The following is an 8454-nucleotide window of genomic DNA, read 5'->3' on the forward strand; positions in this document are numbered from 1 at the left end:
ATTATAAAATGAGTATTTTATCTCTAAACTAAGAAAATCATCACTTATAAATCTATAAAAATAGGTCATAATAGAAAGTAAGAAGATGTATTTCCACAAACATATAAATTTTGTTACTTAAAGGATTCAAGTAAAATTATGGGACTTAACTAAGTATGTTGCTCAACATAATAAGTATACTCCAAGAATGTTAAAATCATCACAAGTATTAGTCTAACAACTCTAACTAGGGAAAGTTAAGTGCATGTTAGAAATCCAAATTATTATTGATTTTTGGATGAATGCTATATGTTTAGTTGAGCAGTTGGAGTTGAGACTTGAAGGGCAAGGACCCGAAGTTAGAACCACTTTTAAGAACGCGTAGGAGCTTACGGAATAATTATATAGGCTTGGAGTCGAGGTATGTCACATGGGGTGATTTTTAAAGGATTTAAGAACAAGTTGAGAAAGTTTGTGTATAAAATTGTTTTTAAAAAAAAAAAATTCCCAAATAGAAGTTCTTAAATCTTGAAAAATGATGTCAAAATGATAAATTTTAGTATGGAATAATTTTATTACATGTATTATTATTGTGGGCATCATGCATGTTGATTTTATAAATTATTATATGTTTAAAAGCATGTTTAACACCACTTCGTGAAAGTTATTGTGATGGAAGTGATTATATGAATTGGAAAATATTTGAAATTCATTTTAAAAGAAATTTCCAGTAGCTATATGTTAAGAAAATTTTTTGGATACTTTTTGTTGAGATTATTCGTTAAATTGATATTTTAATGAATTTTAAGGTGTTAAATACTCTTATTATAAAACATGGTATTAGATAAACTCTTCATCATAAAAAATAATTAATAAAAACATATTATAATGTCTCCAAAAAGATTTGGGCAGAATATATTTAGTTTGGAATTTTTTTTTTATTATTTTTGAATAATCGTTAAATTGTTTAACGGTAAATTGTAAAATGGTAAAATATTAAATAATTACCAAAAAAAGACATATGGACTTGAAATTTTTATCACATACTCATATGAACAGTAGGTAAAATTGGTAAAAGTTTGGGAAGGTTTCGTTGACATTTAAGGACTTTAATAGTTTTTACTCTGTTATTAATAATCGGTAAGTTGGAAAATGGTAAAATATAAAATAAATACTAAATAACTTCTTTTGGACATAAAACATTTATGAGACACTTATATAAATAGTAGACACATGTTCAAAAATTTATATGGATTTTCGTGACCATATATGGACTTAAATAAATTTTATTCGGTTTATCGGTAAAATAACGATATTAATTATTAAAAATACCCCACATGATTTTTAATGGTTATTTAAAATTTTATAACCCTTAAAATAGCTTCTAGAAAATCATATAATTTTTATAATGTTTTATTCGGACTCAAATAATTTTAAACCTATTTTATTCTATTTATCGATAAAATGTCTATACAAAATAATAAAACATCATACATGATTTTTATAAGTTCAAATGGCCTAATAAACATGTTATATGACTTCTGGAACTGTAGTATAATTTTACAAAATAAATTATTAATTATTTACTAATTTATCAAATTAATAGAAAATGTTTATTTATTAAAAAGTGTAGTATTGTTAATTAAATTTGGGTAAAAATAGACCTATACAAAAAAATTTATAATTATATTAATAACCTACTGCCTCATAGTATAAATTAAGTTTAAATTAGATGGTTTATAAATTTTGCGAATTTAAGACACCATTTAAATAACGGTACATACCCAAATTGTCGAAAATAATTGTAAGATCGTTATAAATTCGCATAACCAATTATAATTTGATGGGACAACCTTAAATTCATTTTAAATAGGTATTATAATGACTTGATTAATTTGGGCCTTGTTGGAGAATTAATATGTACTTTGTAAATCAATTATCGATTTAATTACCGGCAAAACTATCTCGTATTTTAGAAAATAGTGTTTTATGAAATCTTCTGTCGTAATGATTTTTTAGACTTATGAATCATATTCTAGTTGTTTTGAATGAATTTTAAAACCCTTTTAAGTTATATTTACTTTAAGAAGGATTGAAACGAAACATTTTAGTGGTTTTCTTAAAAAATCGTATTGAACTGTAATCACTTTTTGTTACGATGCATTTCCATACATGCTAGTGATGCCCCATTATAATACAAAGGTTATGTTTAATGATATGATTATGCTAAGCATGTTTTACCCATGTGGGAAATATTATGATTTGATTTTGCTAAGTCGCAAATAAAGTATGTTTAGCTATGTGCAAATAAAAGATGTTTATCATATGGAAAAAATTGATACTTTTGACTTTCAAATGCTATTAAAATTACAAGATATATATTATGTACAAAAAATGTTTTAGCCTAAATGACGGGTACATATGCCACAACAAATGTTGTGTGCATGATTAAACAGCTCACTAATGCTGAGCGCGTATTGTTCACAATACCATTGTGTTACACTTTCCGGACATATCGCGGACGGTAGACCAACTACCAAACGAGTCACAGGATGACTCACAGAGTACCCATGTAAACTTATGATATGAGTTTGAAATTGATTTGGATCCATTGAGATCTTATGATTTATGATGAAAAATGAGAATTTGAAATGACTTTAGAGCCATTGAACTGGATTTGAATCATAATATGATTTATCAAGTAAAAAAGCATATTTGAAAATGAATTTACTCAAATAAAAAAAGTTTTAATAACTTGTTTGACGGACACCAGTGTGTTTATACTCAGCCTTTTTGCTGATACTGTAACACCCCGAGATTTTAATGACGTAAATATTTAATATTTTAATAGTTTTTAAAGATTTTACAATTATATTTAATTATTTTTGAAATTAGTTTTAATAAATTTCTTGCATACATGAATTTAAATGTTAACTTATATATATATATATATATATATATATATATATATATATATATATATATATATATATATATATATATATATATATATATATATATATATATATATATACATATATATATATGTATACATATATATATATGTATATATATATATATATGTATATATATATATATATATGTATATATATATACATATATATATATATATATATATATATATATATATATGTATATATATATATATATATATATATATATATATATATATATATATATATATATATATATATATATATATATATATCAAAAATATAGTTACGATTTCTTAAATAAAGAGGTTCTAATCAAAATGATGATTTTATTAAAATGTGTGAGGCCGCGAAGGTGAGTCTCTTAGTTGGGTCTCGCAAGACAATGAATCGAGATAAAAATAAATAAATAAATAAATAAATAAATAATAATAATATTAATAATAATAATAATAATAATAATAATAATAATAATAATAATAATAATAGTAATAATAATAATAATAATAATAATAATAATAACGAGTATAAAACCCGTGAAAACCCTAAATGCTCAAGCAAGAGCCGTCACTCTCCTTCTCCTTTCTTCTCCCTTCTCCTCTGCGTTGCTTCCTCTCTTCCCCAACCAGTCGCGCCTCCTCTCTTCCCCAACCAGTCGCGCCTCCTCTCTTCCCCAACCAGCATTAGTCGCGCCTCCTCTCTTCCCCAACCAGCACCAGTCACACCTTCTCTCTTCCCCAACCAGCACCAGTCGCGCCTTCTCTCTTCCCCAACCAGTAGCAGTCGCGCCAGCCTGCGCCTCCCCTTCTGCCGTGAAGGTTGCCGCCTCCAGCAGCCACGGTCCAGCCACGTGGTGTCAACCATCTAGTCTTCACTCCTTTTCTAATTACCCATTGTAAGCCTCTCAAGTTTACTCTAAGTAATTTTCCTAGTATCTAATTAGAATTTTACTAAGTTTATGAGTTTGGTGTTAATTTTGTATGATTGTCATTGAATCTTGTTATGGATAAGAATTTGATTGATGATTTGAATGTACTTATGAATTGGGTTTTTGAAATATGGATGAAAGGTGTTGAACTTTGTATTGTTTTCATTGAATCTTTTATGGGTAAGAGTGTGTTTGATGAATTTAACACATTTATGATTTAGAGTTTGAAGTATGAATGAAAATAATGGTTGTGTACTATTTTGATGGTGTCTTAGTACATGAGTAACCTTATTTGTGTTGAATGTGGGAGTTTTGTTGGGCATGGTAGTTTTAATTGGCCTTGTTGAAGTAAAAGAAATTATTAACGTTGATTACAAGTGCCCTCGTTAGATTACCGAAGTATAATTAAATGATATTAGTAAAGCTACGAACATAGCGTCAACTGTTGAGAATTATTAAAGTCACTTGTTATGATGTCTTGATTTTAGTTCTTTCTAACCTTAGAGAATATAATGAATAATACTGTGATATGATAACTTTAAGATTCGTCCTTGTCGTCATATTAGCACTACATCAACATTAAGTGTGAATCGTCGCCTTATAATAAGATGATGTGAACCGTTATAACTCAAAGTTACTTGGCGTAATGAAACAGTCGACATAATCCTTTTATTCTTTGTCGATGGAAAAAAAAAACTTGTGTTATTGTTGAATTGACGATTATGCTTGGTTTTGAAAGAGATGCGTACGTGCTAGAAGTAATTGAAAACTTGTCGTGAATGGAGGATAGTGGTTACTCTGGTTTCTAGCTGGTATGACAAAGTAGTTAAGAGAACTTATAAGTTCTATTCCTAACTTGTATAGGTTCCCAGTTTATAAGAGGAAAGTAGACCCTTAGTTGGGTGATTTTTGTAACTTGTGGTCGTGCAGTGACACTTGCAGGTACGTACACGCAGTAATTTATTATCATGTTTATCGTTACAAAGTATTATCAATATTTCTTGATTATATACATCGCATTAGAATTATAGAGCGCCACAAAGTAAACTATGCTAGTGTATAGTCAAAATAGTGAAATAGGCAAGTAGAATGAAAACATTAGGACACTATGAGAACATATTTCTAAATAGTAGAGATCGCACCATGGTTGTGTGTGCTATCGAAGTGAATTCCTATTTATTGAGCCTTGATGTATGATTAGTTGGCATAACTCAACTGGATTATGTCCGGTTGATTTAATAGTCCCCTAGGTGAGGTTCGACGGGACCACCGTAAGGGGGCTATGAGCATGCTTAGGTCACTGGGCGCCGGATGGCCGATACTGCCCCTTGATCGAGGCGATACCATGCGGGCCTTGCAAACCCCAATATGGTGGCCTCTTCACTGGTTTAGTACCCCAGTGTGTTAGTTTTTCCCGAAGGTAGGACCCGAGAGGGTCCGCTGGAAGGGGCATGAGCTCATACTTTGCCATGGGCGCCGGATGGCCGATAACGCCCTTGGCCGTGTCACTATGCCATGAATAGAGAAAGGATCCACTACCTTTGAATATACTCGAGAGATTAGTAGTTTGAAAGAGGAATTATGAGTAAATAGAGGTGTTTAGATAGATGAGTAGACCTGCTATTGCCATACTATATCGTTGTCTATAGTTTTGTTCAATGACTCAATTGTTATTAGTTCATTAATTACTGACGTGTATGTGTTTGTTTTTGTTTGCTCATGACTCTCTATGATGTTCCTGCTATGACACATCTGACTATGGTCATTATGTTGAGCAGCAGGAGGATCATAGCTTGACATAACAGGTATAGGAGCTTCTTTTGCTTTTCATTGGGGGAAAGAGCGAAGTACGGTCGTAACGATTGTGTACAAATTGTCTAATGCTTGTAGCTTCTATATTCCTTGTAAAGTTCTCCTTTGGGATTGTACAATTTCTTTTGTATAGGGCCATATGGCTCCTTGTATGATCCATAATTCCGCTGCATAGTTTTTGAATGTATAGTAGTGGGAATACTCCTTTGGTATCCGTCAGATCGATGCGTTAACACTGGAACCACGATCCTCATTAGAGTTGATGATTTGAGAAGCCGACGGTGATTCTTTCCGTCGTGAAGTATGCTTGAGGGCATTAAAAGCCTTAGATTATTTTAAGTTATGTTATCCATTTATATATTCTTGTCACATTCTCAGTTTTCAGCAGAGATGCTGTCGAAATTTCCACTCACTCACCCTTTTTAATTAATCTTTAGCGTTTATTTTAATTATTATTCTTTTTCCCTTTTCTTTTTATGTAACACCCGAATTTCCTCCCTTCCTTCACGATTTATGGTTTCGTGTAAGGGGCTGGAAATTTAGGGGTGTTATAGATACTATGCTTTATATGTTTTTCCAATGGTTTTGTTTTTAGAATAAACCCCTATGGCAACTCGACGGAGAATGGATATGCGAGCGGAAGATGAACCAGAGTTGGAGTATGACTCCCCTTTTGTTTAGATCTCTTTATTGTATTTGAGAGACTATTAGTTTAGATTTAGACTAATTTAAGGATGTAATTTGAACTTTGGACTTATTTCGATTTGGTTGTAATTTTCCTATATTTTGGACAGTTAAGACTTCCGTTACATTGCTTTGGTTTGGTTCAAGTATTATACTTGGATATTGGTTTGACCTTTAAGTAACCCCTTAATTGTGTTGGCAAAAGTAAGCTTCCGCTTGATTAATACTAAATTCCAGTTAGTGTTTGCCTTCATAATTCGAGGCGGTTACAACTACCTAATAAACTAATTCGAAGGCTAACATAAACATATTAATAAAGTTCTAACATAAAAATTCTTAAATATAATAATATTCCTAATGTAACACATAACTCATAAACATACTAGCACTAGTTTATAACATGAATCATACCTATTATTACTAGAATATAATGCACCCAACTACCTAAACTTGTTCAGAGATTATTAAATTAACATACTAAAAAATACTTTTAGCATACACATACTTAATATAATCTTGATCATAATTTTATTAAACTAACTTCCTAATAAAACATATCAGCATATTTCATACTTGCATATTATAAAGTAAATATAATGTAAAATTTCACAAAAAGAGTAGGGTAAGAAGTTATACAATAAGTACTAATTAGGAAAATAATAAGAAATAAGACCCTCCAAGATACATAATAATGCTCCAAAGATAATTAACCCAAACTCCCAAAATACTGATGATCTTTTAAGCTCCCAAAATAATTAAATCTAAACTCCAAAAATAATGATACATTAAGTACCGAAAGTAATAACCCAATAATGCTCCATAATGATGATGATTTAAGCTAAATAAAGAGTGTTCTAAGCTTTATGTTCTTGAATTTCTTCAACTAATAATAAAGGTATTAATATATAAGATTTTAATGAAGCAAAAATATAAGAAAGAATGTTAGAAAGATTTGATGATGGTGGTGTAAGTGATCTCATGGCTAAGGGAGTATTTATAATGGGTTTTGGGAAACTTTATAGTTCATTATATTGTATGAAAAAGAGTGTTAGAAGTGTAGAAGAAGGTTAACTTGTGTAAGTGATTTAGAGTGTGTAAGTGATTGTGTAAAAGTTGGAGTGTGTAAGTGAATGTGTAAGAATTTGGAGTGTAGATGAAAGTTAGCTTCTGTAAGGAAATACTGATAGCTATGTAAGTGATGAACATCATGTGTTACTATAGAAAGGATTTTAGTTCATTAAACTTTACATTATATTCTATTAAATCTCAAACCAGTTCATGGTTTAGAGATTGGCTAAATGAATGTATTAATGTTTTTATTTTATTTTTTAAGGTTTTGCCCTGATGTATGCACATGAAGAGTGAACTGGTACAACGGTACAACCTTTCTAGAAGGTGGGTACTTTTTCAATACTGATGCAAAATTACATTAGAATTTAGCCTAACTCTGATGTATCTATCTTGTTTTTGGTGCTAGGGATGCAAACGGGGCGGGGCGGGGCGGGTATTGGCGTTACCATCCCTATCCCCATCTGATAAATCAATCCCCATCCCCATCCCCATCCCCGCGGCGGGTATAATTTTTTTCCCCGTCCCCGCCCCGATGGGTTTGTACCTAATACCATCCCCATCCCCATCCTCATCTGGGTATCCATCCCCGTCTAATACCCATTTTACCAGCCCCACCACCCGTCAAATCCCCGCTTAATACCCATCTGTGTCACATATTTATTTTCAAATCCCCATCTAATCATCACTTAATATCGCCTACCTCTACACAACTCGTAATGAATATAAACAAATTTTATTGAGAAAAAAGGATAAAAAATAGAAAAAACATGATTATAAACCTTACTCCAAAAAACATGATCTTAGACCTTAAAAGAAATATAAAAACGGGGTTTTTAAATTTTTTAAAAAAATTTGAAAATAATTCAAGGTTTTCAGAAATTTGAAAAATAATTTAGGGTATTCTAATTCTCAAAATTTGTACATTTCGTGAGGCAGGGCGGGGCGGGGTGGGGATGGGGCGGGTATCACCTAAAACCCATCCCCATCCCCATCCCCGCGGTGGGTATGAATTTTATACCCGTACCC

The sequence above is a fragment of the Amaranthus tricolor genome, chromosome 5, assembly GCF_026212465.1.
Source record: "Amaranthus tricolor cultivar Red isolate AtriRed21 chromosome 5, ASM2621246v1, whole genome shotgun sequence".
Classification (NCBI taxonomy): domain Eukaryota; kingdom Viridiplantae; phylum Streptophyta; class Magnoliopsida; order Caryophyllales; family Amaranthaceae; genus Amaranthus; species Amaranthus tricolor.